The sequence below is a fragment of the Bufo gargarizans genome, chromosome 7 (assembly GCF_014858855.1).
Source record: "Bufo gargarizans isolate SCDJY-AF-19 chromosome 7, ASM1485885v1, whole genome shotgun sequence".
Classification (NCBI taxonomy): domain Eukaryota; kingdom Metazoa; phylum Chordata; class Amphibia; order Anura; family Bufonidae; genus Bufo; species Bufo gargarizans.
The window spans coordinates 61,124,830-61,142,979 of record NC_058086.1 but is presented as its reverse complement, the minus strand read 5'-3'; the positions used below and the strand labels follow the sequence as shown (position 1 = coordinate 61,142,979).

Sequence of the window (18,150 nt, the reverse complement as noted above, 5' to 3'; positions counted from 1 at the left end):
GTTAGGGGTCGGCTGTTCCGTTTCGCAAAATATGGAATGCACACGAATGTCATCCGTATTTTTTGCAGATCTGTTTTTTAGGGGACCACAAAATACATACAGTCGTGTGCAAGAGGCCTAAGGGAGATGTGATAACAGCCTTAGGGTGCATTCAGACGACGGTATTTCTGGATCGGCAACCGTTCCGTAAAAGATGTCGACAGCACACCGTGTGCAACTGCAGACAAGAATAGGTATTTCTATCACAGGGCTGGACAAGGGCGGTCCGCAAAATGCGGAACGCACACAGCCAGTATCTGTGTTTTGCGGATCCTCAATTTGCGGAGCGCAAAACACTTACGGTCATCTTAATGAAATCTTACTTTTAAGGGGTGCAATTGTCATGTAAAACGATTCATCTTAGGCCACACCCCTTTCTGGTGATGTCATGCACCCTTTTGCGCAAAGCCCTGCTCCTCTGTCAAGTGAATAAAAAAAAAAATGGAGAACACATATTTGTTCCAATTTGCACCACTTTTTAGACAGATTCTAGTCGCAGACACGTTCGCAAATCTGAGCCCCGGCGTCTGTAACCCCACCCACTACGGATTTTCAGCAGAGCTGCAGAAACAAATCCAGCCGAGAAATAAGAAGCGTCAAAGCATTTATTCCTGCAGATTCTGCATGGCACAGCCAAGGATTAGCCCTGCGGAACGACAATGGGACTAATCCTCTGGCGGACATGCGGCACAACAAACCGCACAGCGCACACGTGCGATATACTGCAGCAGGTGAACCTTGCTGTCATATAGGTTATTGTTATTATTATTACTACAGAAAAGCGAACCATGAACTATAAAGGGCTGGTGATGTGAGCTCAGTGCAATGGCCCCGCAATCAGATAGGGGGAACTCGCTGATAAATCACTACGATGCAGTCAGGTCAGGGGAGCCGTGCTCGGTCCAGGAGATGCAGCCGACACATGGCCTGCGTTTCCCGGACACAGCGAGGTCGTGTGACTCACCCCTTGGTCTACCGAAGGGATCAGCACCCTCCAGCGCTCTAGCTGTGGTGAAACTACAACTCCCAGCAGTCACACTTGCTGGGCTGTGCTTGGAACTCGCATGGAAGTGAATAGAGCATGCTGAGAGCTGTAGTTGCTGACGCCCTGGTGTACAGCTTTTAAGAAGAGCTGCCAGTGATCTAGAGACAGACACATAGAAGTGTCCCTTGGGGGTATAAGAAGCGGAGATAACACCGCCATCATGGGGACTTCCTGTCCCCTTATCTCTATAGTCCGCCTCTCCTCTGCCTGAAATGTATGATAACAAGGAATAATAGTTTGTATTCAACTGCAGAGCAAATGTGCACAAGATAGGCTACTGTCACACTGGCGATTTGGCTTTCCGTTTGTGAGATCCGTTCAGGGCTCTCACACGCGGTCCAAAACGGATCAGTTCAGCCCCAAGGCATTCTGAATGGAAAAGGATCCGCTCAGAACACATCAGTTTGCCTCCGACCAGTCTCCATTCCGCTCTGGAGGCGGACACCAAAACGTTGCCTGCAGCGTATTGCTGTCCGCCTGACGAAACTGAGCCAAACGGATCCGTCCTGGCACACAATGCAAGTCAATGGGGACAGATCCGTTTTCTCTGATACAATAGAAAACGGATCCGTCTCCCATTGACTTTCAATGGAGTTCATGACGGATCCGACTTGACTATGTTACAGATAATACAACCGGACCCGTTCTTAACAGATGCATGCGGTTGTATTATTGTAATGGATCCGTTTTTGCAGATCCATGACGGATCCTCACAAAACACTAGTGTGAAAGTAGCCATAAACTGATCAGTGTCCCTTTAAATACAGAAGAGGATTGTGGGAGTTGTAGTTCAGGCAGCAGTCCAGCTGTTGCTTTGAGAAGCAATTTATCTTGCTGAAGGTTGTTCAACTCTTCACACTGGCGGCTGACAACTGCCCGTGCACGTAACAAGGCGGCTGACAACTGCCCGTGCACGTAACAAGGCGGCTGACAACTGCCCGTGCACGTAACAAGGCGGCTGACAACTACCCGTGCACGTAACAAGGCGGCTGACAACTGCCCGTGCACGTAACAAGGCGGCTGACAACTGCCCGTGCACGTAACAAGGCGGCTGACAACTGCCCGTGCACGTAACAAGGCGGCTGACAACTGCCCGTGCACGTAACAAGGCGGCTGACAACTGCCCGTGCACGTAACAAGGCGGCTGACAACTGCCCGTGCACGTAACAAGGCGGCTGACAACTGCCCGTGCACGTAACAAGGCGGCTGACAACTGCCCGTGCACGTAACAAGGCGGCTGACAACTGCCCGTGCACGTAACAAGGCGGCTGACAACTGCCCGTGCACGTAACAAGGCGGCTGACAACTGCCCGTGCACGTAACAAGGCGGCTGACAACTGCCCGTGCACGTAACAAGGCGGCTGACAACTGCCCGTGCACGTAACAAGGCGGCTGACAACTGCCCGTGCACGTAACAAGGCGGCTGACAACTGCCCGTGCACGTAACAAGGCGGCTGACAACTGCCCGTGCACGTAACAAGGCGGCTGACAACTGCCCGTGCACGTAACAAGGCGGCTGACAACTGCCCGTGCACGTAACAAGGCGGCTGACAACTGCCCGTGCACGTAACAAGGCGGCTGACAACTGCCCGTGCACGTAACAAGGCGGCTGACAACTGCCCGTGCACGTAACAAGGCGGCTGACAACTGCCCGTGCACGTAACAAGGCGGCTGACAACTGCCCGTGCACGTAACAAGGCGGCTGACAACTGCCCGTGCACGTAACAAGGCGGCTGACAACTGCCCGTGCACGTAACAAGGCGGCTGACAACTGCCCGTGCACGTAACAAGGCGGCTGACAACTGCCCGTGCACGTAACAAGGCGGCTGACAACTGCCCGTGCACGTAACAAGGCGGCTGACAACTGCCCGTGCACGTAACAAGGCGGCTGACAACTGCCCGTGCACGTAACAAGGCGGCTGACAACTGCCCGTGCACGTAAACAAGGCGGCTGACAACTGCCCGTGCACGTAACAAGGCGGCTGACAACTGCCCGTGCACGTAACAAGGCGGCTGACAACTGCCCGTGCACGTAACAAGGCGGCTGACAACTGCCCGTGCACGTAACAAGGCGGCTGACAACTGCCCGTGCACGTAACAAGGCGGCTGACAACTGCCCGTGCACGTAACAAGGCGGCTGACAACTGCCCGTGCACGTAACAAGGCGGCTGACAACTGCCCGTGCACGTAACAAGGCGGCTGACAACTGCCCGTGCACGTAACAAGGCGGCTGACAACTGCCCGTGCACGTAACAAGGCGGCTGACAACTGCCCGTGCACGTAACAAGGCGGCTGACAACTGCCCGTGCACGTAACAAGGCGGCTGACAACTGCCCGTGCACGTAACAAGGCGGCTGACAACTGCCCGTGCACGTAACAAGGCGGCTGACAACTGCCCGTGCACGTAACAAGGCGGCTGACAACTGCCCGTGCACGTAACAAGGCGGCTGACAACTGCCCGTGCACGTAACAAGGCGGCTGACAACTGCCCGTGCACGTAACAAGGCGGCTGACAACTGCCCGTGCACGTAACAAGGCGGCTGACAACTGCCCGTGCACGTAACAAGGCGGCTGACAACTGCCCGTGCACGTAACAAGGCGGCTGACAACTGCCCGTGCACGTAACAAGGCGGCTGACAACTGCTCTAGAAGGTTGTTTGCCATTACCGCGTTCACGTCATCCAGTTCTGGAGGTGATGACACATGTAACCTACATTGTATAATGATGAAATTCAGTCCTTTGAGTTTCGGCGCCCTCGGGCGGTACAGGGTATCTACATACCCCCTTCCATAAAGCTAGAGGGCCACACTGACAGAAGGATGGCGGTGGGCTATAGGACATCATACAACTGGGAGCAGGTAAGGGGTCCTGGGGTACACCATGTATGACATACCACCACATACGTCACACACAGTTACTCCACAGGGGCCCCTACAGCCGGGGACCCTCAGCTCTCACCTCAACAGCAATAACGAGCTCCAACTTTATAAAGCCACAGAAACTTTACAGAAGTTACATTCTGCCCCTTTCGGACACTGCCTACAACAAGACGTATGGCGGGGCCCTATATACACCGCTATACACCCCATGACTATACGGCGAGGCGCCTCACTGGTCAGGGGGGCGCTATAGTCATTAGTGTCAGTGACAACAGAGACCAGTCACCCATTAGCCAGGACTGGACAGGGAACCATTGCCAAAGCCGTCAGGAAAGGTGCCAGGGCTGACATGCTGAGACTTGTAGTCCCCCCAGTCAGTGCCGAGGACATGGCCCTATGTGTCACACTGTAGCCACGCATCCCTGTCCCTGTTCACACTACGACCCAGCACAGAGCGGTGGGAGCGGCTCCTGGTACCGCACAGCCTCCAGCAGCGGCTGCTCAGCCACTCCCCTCCGGTAAATCCCCGCTTGCCGGTTACCTGCACAGAACCGTTGCAGCCAGCTCCGCTCCCCGTATCAGCGCCGCTCCCCGGAGCTCCGGGCCGTTGTTCTCCGTCCGTTTCTTCTTCTCTCTCTCTCATTCAGACGCCGGCAGAGCGCCGTGCGCGCCCCCGCCTCCCTAGGCTAGTGATGCTGGGGAAGGAGGCGGGGCTCACAGAGAGTATGGGCGGGGAAACGCGACGTGCGCGCCCCCGCCTAGTACACAAGGTTCGGGTGGAGGGAGGAGTCGGGAGTGTGGAAATCGTTGAGCGTGTGACAACGGAGGGCGACGCCCCGCCTTCAGTGTGGGCGTGGTTAGAACGGAAACACCCCCTAGTGGGTGTGATTACGTGACTGAAGGGCGTGGCTTTAGTTTAAAACCACAGTTTGGCGCACGAGGGTCTGAAAACAACATTAACTCCTGATGTGCCGGACGGGACAAAAAAGCTGCCTTGCCGCGGCATGCCTGCTTTCCATGTAGTCTTACGGTGACTAGTGAGAGGAATGAGAACATGTAGGCAGTATGATAATACAAGTGATCATGTTGTTGTTTTTTGTTAGTAATGTCCACATGGAGCGTTTCTGCTTCGGCTTAATACCCCTAGCACCCCCTGAATTAATAATGCACCCATTAGTGCCCCCAGGTAATAGTGATGCCCCCATTAGTGCCCCCTCTCTGTGCAAAAAAAAAAAAAAGGTTTGGTTTTGTTTATTGTTTTTTTCTTCTTAAAGGGAACCTCTCACCGGGATTTTGTGTATAGAGCTGAGGACTTGGGTTGCTAGATGGCCACTAGCACATCCGCAATACCCAGTTCCCATAGCTCTGTGTGCTTTTATTGTGTAAAAAAAAAACTATTTGATACATATGCAAATTAACCTGAGATGAGTCCTGTATGTGAGATGAGTCAGGGACAGGACTCATCTCAGGTTAATTTGTATATGTATCAAATAGTTTTTTTTACACAATAAAAGCACACAGAGCTATGGGGACTGGATATTGCAGATGTGCTAGCGGCCATCTAGCAACCCGTGTCCTTAGCTCTATACCCCAAATCCCGGTGACAGGTTCCCTTTAACACACGTGGGGGGGTTAAAGGCTGTACTAGGAGCGCCTCACAATTGAAGCGCTCATTTGTAACACTCCCCGGCAATTATTGCCAGTAGAAAAATTATCGGCAGAGGCACTCCTTTACCGGCTTGGCCAGTGAGATACCGGCCGGGTGGGTGCACACGTTCACGGTTCGTGGTGTGAAAACAGATCTGATCCAAAAGGAAAGTGTATGGGGGACATTCATGAAGGCTGGCGTTCTACCCATCGGTCTTCATCTGTCCTTTGCTGATGTCGGATGTGCCACAATTCTTAAGAGGGATTGTCCAGTTTCATGAGAAAAGTGGTCATATCACGTTGTTGACTGCAACTAGTCACTGGCCGCACCACTGATTGGCTGCAGCGGTCACATGTTGTCGAGGTGACGTCACCGCTGCAGCCAGGTAAATAGAGAACCAGAGTGGCCAGGTAAGGCCTCTTTCACACTTGCGTTGTTAGGATCCGGCATGCACTTCCGTTGCCGGAAGTGCCGCCGGATCCGTAACACCGCAAGTGAACTGAAAGCATTTGAAGACTGATCCGTCTTCAAAATGCGTTCAGTGTTACTATGGCAGCCAGGACGCTATTAAAGTCCTGGTTGCCATAGTAGTAGTGGGGAGCGGGGGAGCAGTATCCATGCGCGTGGGGCGCCCTGACGTCACTCTGGAGCGCCCCGGGAGCCGCACGGACGGTAAGTATACTGCTCCCCACTACACTTTACCATGGCAAACAGGACTTTAGCGTCCTGGCAGCCATGGTAACCATTCAGAAAAAGCTAAACGTCGGATCCGGTAATGCGCCGAAACGACGTATAGCTTAAGGCCGGATCCGGATTAATGCCTTTCAATGGGCATTAATTCCAGATCCGGCCTTGCGGCAAGTGTTCAGGATTTTTGGCCGGAGCAAAAAGCGCAGCATGCTGCGGTACTTTCTCCGGCCAAAAAACATTCCGGTCCGGAACTGAAGACATCCTGATGCATCCTGAACGGATTTCTCTCCGTTCAGAATGCATAAGGGTTAATCCTGATCAGGATTTTTCTGGCATAGAGCCCCGACGACGGAACTCTATGCCGGAACAGAACAACGCAAGTGTGAAAGAGCCCTAAAAGTGCTCACCAGTTCTTTACTGCAGGCCGATCAGATAGATTGGTTGGGTTTTCTCATGACCCCTTTAATGCTTCGTTCACCAACAGCAGAAATTAGTGTCTATAATATGGACGGCCCAAACGAATCTAACGGCCCCTTCTCTCAGAATCCTACACAGCGTGTTCTCCGGGATCCGACACCATGTGAGGTGATTGCAGGAGACAGATTTGCAGATGGCCCCTTTACTTCTACACCAATCCTGAAACTAAAAGCAGAAGGAGGTACACTAGACCACGACCCACGACCGATAAATACTATCCTGCTAGACCGCTATAAACCGCTGTACTGTGACTCCATACCGACTGCCGAAGATGCCAAGGAGTGGGTACACGCCATACCTCTACCTACAACTAACTAATGATTGGAGAGAATCCCTTAATGCCCCTATAACCGTAGAAGATATTCAGACACCTGGTAAGGAGCCTGGCCCAGATGGACATACTGGTGATTTTTATTAAAATCCTGAATGAGCAAATCTCACCCTTAGGCCTCATGCACACGACAGTTTTTTTTCACGGTCCGAAAAAACGGGGTCCGTGGGTCCGTGATCCGTGACCGTTTTTTCGTCCGTGGGTCTTCCTTGATTTTTGGAGGATCCACGGACATGAAAAAAAAGTCGTTTTGGCGTCCGCCTGGCCGTGCGGAGCCAAACGGATCCGTCCTGAATTACAATGCAAGTCAATGGGGACGGATCCGTTTGAAAATTGAGCCACAGTGTGTCATCTTCAAACGGATCCGTCCCCATTGACTTACATTATAAGTCTGGACGGATCCGCTTGCCTCCGCACGGCCAGGCGGACACCCGAACATAACTTGAAGCGTCCCCATCACCATGGTAACGCCTCTACGTTAGAATATACTGTCGGATATGAGCTACTTCGTGAAACTCATTTCCGACAGTATATTCTAACACAGAGGCGTTCCCATGGTGATGGGGACGCTTCAGGTTAGAATACACTGCAAACTTGGTACAAGACTGCCCCCTGCTGCCTGGCACCACCCGATCTCTTACAGGGGGATATGATAGCACAATTAACCTCTTCAGGTGCGGCACCTAAAGGGGTTAATTGTACTATCATATTCTCCTGTAAGAGATCAGGGCTGCCAGGCAGCAGGGGGCAGACCCCCCCCTCCCCAGTTTGAATATCGTTGGTGGCACAGTGTGTGCCCATCGCCCCCCCCCTTCCTCCCTCTATAGTTAAAAATCGTTGGTGGCACAGTGTGTGCCCATCGCCCCCCCCTTCCTCCCTCTATAGTTAAAAATCGTTGGTGGCACAGTGTGTGCCCATCGCCCCCCCCTTCCTCCCTCTATAGTTAAAAATCGTTGGTGGCACAGTGTGCGCCCACCATCGCCCCCCTCCATCTCCCCCCCCCCCCCATCATTGGTGGCAGCGGAGTTCCGATCGGAGTCCCAGTTTAATCGCTGGGGCTCCGATCGGTAACCATGGCAACCAGGAAGCTACTGCATCCCTGGTTGCCATGGTTACTTAGCAATAGTACAATTGTAGAAGATTCATACTTACCTGCCTGCTGCTGCGATGTCTGTGACCGGCCGGGAGCTCCACCTACTGGTAAGTGAAAGGTCTGTGCGGTGCATTGCTAAAGAACTGTCACTTACCAGTAGGAGGAGCTCCCGGCCGGTCACAGACATCGCAGCAGCAAGCAGGTAAGTATGAATCTTCTACTATTGTACTGTTGCTAAGTAACCATGACAACCAGGGCTGCAGTAGCTTCCTGGTTGCCATGGTTACCGATCGGAGCCCCAGCGATTAAACTGGGACTCCGATCGGAACTCCGCTGCCACCAATGATGGGGGGGGGAGGGGGGGCGGGGAAGATGGAGGGGGGCGATGGTGGGCGCACACTGTGCCACCAACAATTTTTAACTATAGAGGGAGGAAGGGGGGGCGATGGGCACACACTGTGCCACCAACGATTTTTAACTATAGAGGGAGGAAGGGGGGGGCGATGGGCACACACTGTGCCACCAACGATTTTTAACTATAGAGGGAGGAAGGGGGGGGCCATGGGCACACACTGTGCCACCAACGATATTCAAACTGGGGAGGGGGGGGTCTGCTGCCAGGCAGCCCTGATCTCTTACAGGAGAATATGATAGTACAATTAACCCCTTTAGGTGCCGCACCTGAAGAGGTTAATTGTGCTATCATATCCCCCTGTAAGAGATCGGGTGGTGCCAGGCAGCAGGGGGCAGTCTTGTACCAAGTTTGCAGTGTATTCTAACTAGAAGCGTCCCCATCACCATGGGAACGCTTCTGTGTTAGAATATACTGTCGGAAATGAGTTTTCACTAAGTGAAAACTTAGATCAGAAAAAGCTTTTATGCAGACGGATCTTCGGATCCGTCTGTATGAAAGCAACCTACGGCCACGGATCACGGACACGGATGCCAATCTTGTGTGCATCCGTGTTCTTTCACGGACCCATTGACTTGAATGGGTCCGTGAACCGTTGTCCGTCAAAAAAATAGGACAGGTCATATTTTTTTGACGGACAGGATACACGGATCACGGCCTCGGCTGCAAAACGGTGCATTTTCCGATTTTTCCACGGACCCATTGAAAGTCAATGGGTCCGCGAAAAAAAACGGAAAACGGCACAACGGCCACGGATGCACACAACGGTCGTGTGCATGAGGCACCGTTGTGTGCATCCGTGGCCATTGTGCCGTTTTCCGTTTTTTTTCGCGGACCCATTAACTTTCAATGGGTCCGTGGAAAAATCGGAAAATGCACCGTTTTGCAGCCGAGGCCTCATGCACACGACCGTTGTGTGCATCCGTGGCCGTTGTGCCGTTTTCCGTTTTTTTTCGCGGACCCATTGACTTTCAATGGGTCCGTGGAAAAATCGGAAAATGCACCGTTTTGCAGCCGAGGCCGTGATCCGTGTATCCTGTCCGTCAAAAAAATATGACCTGTCCTATTTTTTTGACGGACAACGGTTCACGGACCCATTCAAGTCAATGGGTCCGTGAAAGAACACGGATGCACACAAGATTGGCATCCGTGTCCGTGATCCGTGGCCGTAGGTTGCTTTCATACAGACGGATCCGAAGATCCGTCTGCATAAAAGCTTTTTCTGATCTAAGTTTTCACTTTGTGAAAACTCATTTCCGACAGTATATTCTAACACAGAAGCGTTCCCATGGTGATGGGGACGCTTCTAGTTAGAATACACTGCAAACTTTGTACAAGACTGCCCCCTGCTGCCTGGCAGCACCCGATCTCTTACAGGGGGATATGATAGCACAATTAACCCCTTCAGGTGCGGCACCTAAAGGGGTTAATTGTACTATCATATTCCCCTGTAAGAGATCAGGGCTGCCAGGCAGCAGGGGGCAGACCCCCCCTCCCCAGTTTGAATATCGTTGGTGGCACAGTGTGCCCCCACCATCGCCCCCCCCTCCCTCTCTCTATTGTATTAAATCGTTGGTGGCACAGTGTGCCCCCACCATCACTCCCTCCCTCTATTGTATTAAATCGTTGGTGGCACAGTGTGCCCCCACCATCGCCCCCCCCTCCCTCCCTCTATTGTATTAAATCGTTGGTGGCACAGTGTGCCAACCACCATCGCCCCCCCCTCCCTCTATAGCAGTAACATTGGTGGCAGTGTGCGGTCTCCCATTTCCCCCCCCCCCATCATTGGTGGCAGCGGAGTTCCGATCGGAGTCCCAGTTTAATCGCTGGGGCTCCGATCGGTAACCATGGCAACCAGGAAGCTACTGCAGCCCTGGTTGCCATGGTTACTTAGCAATAGTACAACAGTAGAAGATTCATACTTACCTGCTTGCTGCTGCGATGTCTGTGAACGGCCGGGAGCTCCTCCTACTGGTAAGTGACAGTTCTTTAGCAATGCGCCGCACAGACCTTTCACTTACCAGTAGGTGGAGCTCCCGGCCGGACACAGACATCGCAGCAGCAAGCAGGTAAGTATGAATCTTCTACTGTTGTACTATTGCTAAGTAACCATGGCAACCAGGGCTGCAGTAGCGTCCTGGTTGCCATGGTTACCGATCGGAGCCCCAGCGAGTAAAATGGGACTCCGATTGGAACTCCGCTGCCACAAATGATGGGGGGGGGAATGGGAGACCGCACACTGCCACCAATGTTACTGCTATAGAGGGAGGGGGGGGGGCGATGGTGGTTGGCACACTGTGCCACCAACGATTTAATACAATAGAGGGAGGGAGGGGGGGGGCGATGGTGGGCGCACACTGTGCCACCAACGATTTATTACAATAGAAGGAGGGAGGGGGGGGCGTTGGTGGGCGCACACTGTGCCACCAACGATATTCAAACTGGGGAGGGGGGGGGGCTGCCCCCTGCTGTCTGGCAGCCCTGATCTCTTACAGGGGAATATGATAGTACAATTAACCCCTTTAGGTGCCGCACCTGAAGGGGTTAATTGTGCTATCATATCCCCCTGTAAGAGATCAGGTGCTGCCAGGCAGCAGGGGGCAGTCTTGTACAAAGTCTGTAGTGTATTCTAACCTGAAGCGTCCCCATCACCATGGGAACGCCTCTGTGTTAGAATATACTGTCGGATCTGAGGTTCACGAAGTAGCTCATATCCGACAGTATATTCTAACATAGAGGCGTTCCCATGGTGATGGGGACGCTTCAAGTTAAAATATACCATCGGATTGGAGAAAACTCCAATCCGATGGTATAAAAGAACTCCAGACTTTACATTGAAAGTCAATGGGGACGGATCCGTTTGAAATGGCACATATTGTGTCAACATCAAACGGATCCGTCCCCATTGACTTGCATTGTAATTCAGGACGGATCCGTTTGGCTCCGCACGGCCAGGCGGACACCAAAACGACTTTTTTTCATGTCCGTGGATCCTCCAAAAATCAAGGAAGACCCACGGACGAAAAAACGGTCACGGATCACGGACCCCGTTTTTGCGGACCGTGAAAAAAAACTGTCGTGTGCATGAGGCCTTAGGCCTCATGCACACGACAGTTTTTTTTCACGGTCCGCAAAAACGGGGTCCGTGATCCGTGACCGTTTTTTCGTCCTTGGGTCCGTGATCGGGGTCCGTGGGTCCGTGATCCGTGACCGTGACCGTTTTTTCGTCCGTGGGTCTTCCTTGATTTTTGGAGGATCCACGGACATGAAAAAAAAGTCGTTTTGGCGCCCGCCTGGCCGTGCGGAGCCAAACGGATCCGTCCTGAATTACAATGCAAGTCAATGGGGACGGATCCGTTTGACGTTGACACAATATGGAGCAATTGCAAACGGATCAGTTTCAGGTTAGAATATACTGAAAAACTGTGTACATGACTGCCCCCTGCTGCCTGGCAGCACCCGATCTCTTACAGGGGGCCGTGATCAGCACAATTAACTCCTCAGGTGCCGCACCTGAAGGGGTTAATTGTACTATCATATCCCCCTGTCATATGGCGGGTCTGGCACTCTGGCATCGTCAGCCCTCTGTTCTTATCATGGCAATAACGTTATAACCACTGGGGCACATTTATCAAGCTCCCCCCCCCCCATCATTGGTGGCAGCGGAGTTCCGATCGGAGTCCCAGTTTAATCGCTGGGGCTCCGATCGGTAACCATGGCAACCAGGAAGCTACTGCAGCCCTGGTTGCCATGGTTACTTAGCAATAGTACAATAGTAGAAGATTCATAGTTACCTGCTTGCTGCTGCGATGTCTGTGTCCGGCCGGGAGCTCCACCTACTGGTAAGTGAAAGGTCTGTGCGGCGCATTGCTAAAGGACTGTCACTTACCAGTAGGAGGAGCTCCCTGCCGGAGGGGGGAATGGGGGGGGGGAATGGGAGGCCGCACACTGCCACCAATGGTTGTTACTACCAACGATTTATTACAATAGAGGGAGGGAGGGGGGGGTGCGATGGTGGGCGCACACTGTGCCACCAACGATATTCAAACTGGGGAGGGGGGGGGGGTCTGCCCCCTGCTGCCTGGCAGCCCTGATCTCTTACAGGGGAATATGATAGTACAATTAACCCCTTTAGGTGCCGCACCTGAAGGGGTTAATTGTGCTATCATATCCCCCTGTAAGAGATCGGGTGGTGCCAGGCAGCAGGGGGCAGTCTTGTACAAAGTTTGCAGTGTATTCTAACTAGAAGCGTCCCCTTTACCATGGGAACGCTTCTGTGTTAGAATATACTGTCGATGTGCTGTCCGATTTTTTTCAGGATCCATTGAAAATTAATGGGTACAGAACTGGTCCAGATCTGTTCCGCAAAAAACGGAACAGATCAGGAAAGAAACAATGGACGTGTGAATGGACCCTAACACGGCGTATATTAAAGACCCTACACAGCTGTCATCCTACAGACCAATCTCACTGATAAATGTGGACATTAAACTTATATCCAAAATACTAGCAGAAAGATTGGCCAATATTGACCAGGTCTCATTTCAAATCTTCAAGTGGGATTTGTACAAGGGGAGGGCGACGGTTTTCCACATTGGAAAAGCCAAAACAGTTCTTGACTATAGTCTTGGGACTCCCACAATTATACAGGCGTCCAGCTATATTGACGATGGATGCAGAGAAAGACCTCGACATCGTCAAATGGAGTTGGCTTAATTTAGTCCTAGATAACATGGGGTCTTCTGAAGCCTTTTCGATCCTATCTAACAACACTATATGGAGACCCCCATGCTATGGTATACACCCCAGGCTTTTTATCACCATTCTTCGCCTTGCAAAAAGGAACCAGACAGGGATGCCCACTTTCACCACTGCTCTTCAATTTGGCATTAGAACCCCTATCCAGAGCCATCCTCTTAGCAGACATCATACAGGGTATACAGATAGGTAAAGAAGAAGTCAAACATGCCCTATCTGCAGACGACATCTTGCTCTTCCTGGCACGCCTGACACCCACACAGGGACTTATCACATGTATTTGCACTGCTCTCACGATGTGGGACAATTTCGGGCTTCAAAGTTAACCAAAATCAATGTGAGCTCCTGGATCTGTCTCCTCGAGCATCCCGAGACACATGGAAAGGTATAGACCTTCAGATACATATCAGCAGGACTTCAATTAGATGTTTGGGCATTCAAGTTGGCAGAACACCTGAAACCATATATTCCCTAAACTATCCACCTCTAATCAGGTCAATAGTGGGAGACTTCAGAAAATGGCACCATTTGCCATGGTCATTTTTGGGTAGATGCCATCTCCTTAAGATGATGAGCTTTCCGAAGCTCCTCTACCCACTGCAGACAAGTCCCCTACTGTTGAAGAACTCAGACATAAAACTTCTTGAGAAGGAATTTAGTGCATTTATATGGAAGTCTAAACGTGGCAGGAGATCACTATACAAGCTAAAACTACCCAAAGAGAGGGGAGGGATAGCCCTACCTGACATCAGAGCGTACAATTTAGCTGGTCTTCTACGCCACTGTATTGACTGGATAAAAGAATCCAACAACTACTCAAATTATGCACTGGAATCTGCACTAACATATCCCAGGAAACTAAACAGTCTATTACATACATCATTCTCCTGTCAAAAAAACCTTCTGCTGAGGGACACCATAGTGTCATGGAAAGCAATATACAGCGATGCCGGCGGAATAACCCCTTTTATGTCGCGTACAGCGCTGACCACGACATAGAAGTGGTTTGCGGCGGGTGAAGGAGCGCATCGAGTCCCCGTGCTGCTGTGGCAGGGACCCGATGCGTGACAAGGCAGCCTGATTCCGTGCAGAGGCTGCCCAATGCCTTGCATGACATCGGGAACTGCCTTCTACGTGTGCCGAAGAGATCCAGCCTCAGGCAGATGTATTGTAATGCATTGCAGAGGGGATCAGACCCCCAGAAGTTGAAGTCCAAGAGTAGGACAGAAATAAAGTAAAGTAAAAAAAAACCACTTTCAAGTTAAAAGAAAAAAAAATGCCCCTTTTCCCTGATTTTATAATAAAAAAAAGAAAAAACACATATTAGGTATCGCCGCGTCCGTTACGACTGGCTCTATAAACATATCACATGATCCACCCCGTCTGATCCACCCCATCCGATAGACACCATAAAAAAAATAATAATTAAAAACTGTGTCAAAAAAAGCAATTTTTGTCACCTTAAATCACTAAGGCTACTTTCACACTTGCGGCAGTGTGATCCGGCGGGCAGTTCCGTCGTCGTAACTGCCTGCCGGATCCGCCGATCTGCCGCTGACTGAAAGCATTTGTGAGACGGATCCGGATGCGGATCCGTCTCACAAATGCATTGCAAGGACAGATCCGTCTCTCCGCTTGTCATGCGGACCGACGGATCCGTCTTGTACATTTTTTCACATTTTTACCGATCTGCGCATGCCGGAACGACGGATCCGGCATTCCGGTATTCTGAATGCCGGATCCGGCGCTAATACATTCAGGCAAGTCTTCAGTTTTTTTCGCCGGAGAGAAAACCGTAGCATGCTGCGGTTTTCTCTTTTGCCTGATCAGTCTAAACGACTGAACTGAAGACATCCTGATGCAAACTGAACGGATTACTCTCTATTCAGAATGCATGGGGATAAAACTGATCAGTTCTTTTCCGGTATAGAGCCCCTGTGACGGAACTCTATGCCGGAAAAGAAAAACGCAAGTGTGAAAGTACCCTAAAAGTGCAACATCAAGAGATCAAAAAGGCGTATGCTCCCAAAAATAGTACCAATCTAACCATCACCTCATCTCACAAAAAATGAGCCCCTACATAGGACAATCTCACAAAAAACTATGGCTCACTATGTGGACACTAAAACATGATTTTTTTTGTTTAATAAATGCTTTTATTGTGTTAAATGTAAAAAATTAAAGAAAGTATACATATTAGGTATCGACGCATCCGTAACAACCTGCTCTATAAAAATACCACATGACCCAACCCCTTAGGTGAACACCGTAAAAATAAAAAAATAAAGCCTTTTTTGGTCACCATACATCACAAAAAGTGTAATAGCAAGCGATCAAAAAGCCATACGTACCCCAAAATTGTACGAATCAAACCGTCATCTCATCCCGCAAAAATCAAACCATACCTAAGAGAATCACCCAAAAAATAATAATAACTATGGCTCTCAGACTATGGAGACACTAAAACATAATTTTTTTTTGTTTAAAAAACATTAGTGTATAAAACTTAAATAAATAAAAAGTAGGTATCGCCGCGTCCGTAACAACCTACTATATAAAAATATCACATGATTTAACTCCTCAGGTGAATACCGTAAAAAAAAAACTGTGTCAAAAAGCCATTTTGTCACCTTGTAAAGCCATTTTGTCACCTTGTATCTCAAAAGGTGTAATAGCAAGCGATCAAAAAGTCATATGCACCCCAAAATTGTACCAATCAAACTGTCATCTCATACCGAAAAAAATTAGCCCCTACATAAGACAATTGCCCAAAAAAACTAAAACACTATGGCTCTCAGACTATGGAGACACTAAGGGTACTTTCACACTAGCGTTTTTCTTTTCCGGCGCTGAGTTCCGTCCTAGGGGCTCAAATCCGGAAAAGAACTGATCAGTTTTATCCTAATGCATTCTGAATGGAGAGTCAGTCCTTCAGGATGCATCAGGATGTCTTCAGTTCAGTCTTTTTGACTGATCAGGCTTTTCAGAAAAACGTAGCATGCAGTATTTTTACCTCCGGCCAAAAAGCCTGAACACTTTGACTGAACGCCTGATCAGGCTTTTTTCCCATTGACTTGCATTAACGCCGGATCCGGCCCCGTGTGTTCAGTCAAAACGGATCCGGCTTTTGCATGTTAAACCCGAAAAATGTGAAAAAAAAGTTAAAGTCCATAAATGGCGGATCCGTTTTTTCCAATGCATTTTTCCATTGTGATCGAAAGCCTGATCAGGATTCAAATGTAATCCGTTTTCACACGTTTTTCCGGATCCGGCGGGCAGTTCCAGTGTCGGAATTGAACGCCGGATTAAAACAACGCTAGTGTGAAAGTAGCCTAAAACATGATTTTTTTGTTTCAGAAATGCTGTTATTGTGTAAAACTTAAATAAATAAAAAAAGTATACATATTAGGTATTGCCACGTCCGTAACAACCTGCTCTATGAAAATATCACGAGCTAACCCCTCAGATGAACACCGTAAAAAAAAAGTGTCAAAAAAGCCATTTTTTGTCACCTTACATCACAAAAAGTGTAATAGCAAGCGATCAAAAAGTCATATGCACCCCAAAATTGTACCAATCAAACCGTCATCTCATCCCGCAAAAATTATACCCTACCTAAGAGAATTGCCCCAAAAATTTAAAAAACTATGGCTCTCAGACTATGGAGACACTAAAACATTATTTTTTGTTTGTTTCAAAAATATTAGTGAATAAAACTTAAAGAGGACCTTTCACTACTCTACAAACTAAAAACTAACTATACCTGTGGGCAGAGCGGCGCCCAGGGGTCCCCCTGCACTTACTAGTATGCCTGGGCGCCGCTCCGTTCGCCCGGTATAGGCTCCGGTGTCTGCGCTCCCTCTGACTGATTTCTTGTAGGAGGCGTGTCCCTTGCTGCACTGCTGGCCAATCGCAGCGCACAGCTCATAGCCAGGCTATGAGCTGTGCACTGCGATTGCCCACAGGTATAGTTAGTTTTTAGTTTGTAGAGTAGTGAAAGGTCCTCTTTAAATAAAATTAAAAAAGTATACATATTAGGTATCACCGCGTCCGTATCAACCTTCTCTATAAAAATATCACATGATTTAACCTCTCAGGTGACACCATAAAAAATAAATATACAAAAACTGTGTCAAAAAGCCATTTTGTCACCTTGCATCACAAAATGTGTAATAGCAAGCGATCAAAAAGTCATACGCACCCCAAAATTGTACCAATCAAACCGTAATCTCATACTGAAAAAAATGAGCCCCTATATAAGACAATTGCCCAAAAGAAAAAATAATAATATGGCTCCCAGACTATGGAGACACTAAAATGTTTTTTTTTGTTTCAAAAATGCTGTTATTGTGTAAAATTGAAATAAATAAAAAAGTATACTTATTAGGTATTGTCACGTCCGTAAGGACCTGCTCTATAAAAATGTCACATGACCTAAACCCTCAGGTCAACACTGTAAAAAAAAGTGTCAAAAAAGCAATTTTTTTGTCACCTTACATCACAAAAAATGTAATACCAAGCAATCAAAAAGTCATAAGCACCCCAAAATCATACCAATCAAACTGTCATCTCACATCACAAAAATGTAATATCAAGCGATCACTGTAGAAAAATTAAAATGGTATCAAAAAGCCATTTTGTCACTTTACATCACAGAAAAGTGTAATACCAAGCTATCAAAAAGGTCATACGCACCCCAAAATAGTACCAATCAAACCATCATTTCATACTGAAAAAATGAGCCCCTACATAAGACAGTCGCCCAAAAAATAAAATA

The 18,150-nt window shown here is 49.4% G+C and overlaps 1 protein-coding gene across 8 annotated transcripts in view; it reads right to left on the bottom strand.

Moving 5' to 3' along the window:
• Positions 1 to 4,639, bottom strand: part of RALGPS2 (Ral GEF with PH domain and SH3 binding motif 2) — a 155,616-nt gene extending 150,977 nt beyond the window's left edge. For all 8 annotated transcript variants that reach the window (XM_044300402.1, XM_044300405.1, XM_044300404.1 and 5 more), the window contains exon 1: positions 4,506 to 4,639. The gene's annotated coding sequence lies outside the window, so the exon portion shown is untranslated. The remainder of the gene's footprint in view (positions 1 to 4,505) is intronic.
• Positions 4,640 to 18,150: the final 13,511 nt, after the last annotated feature.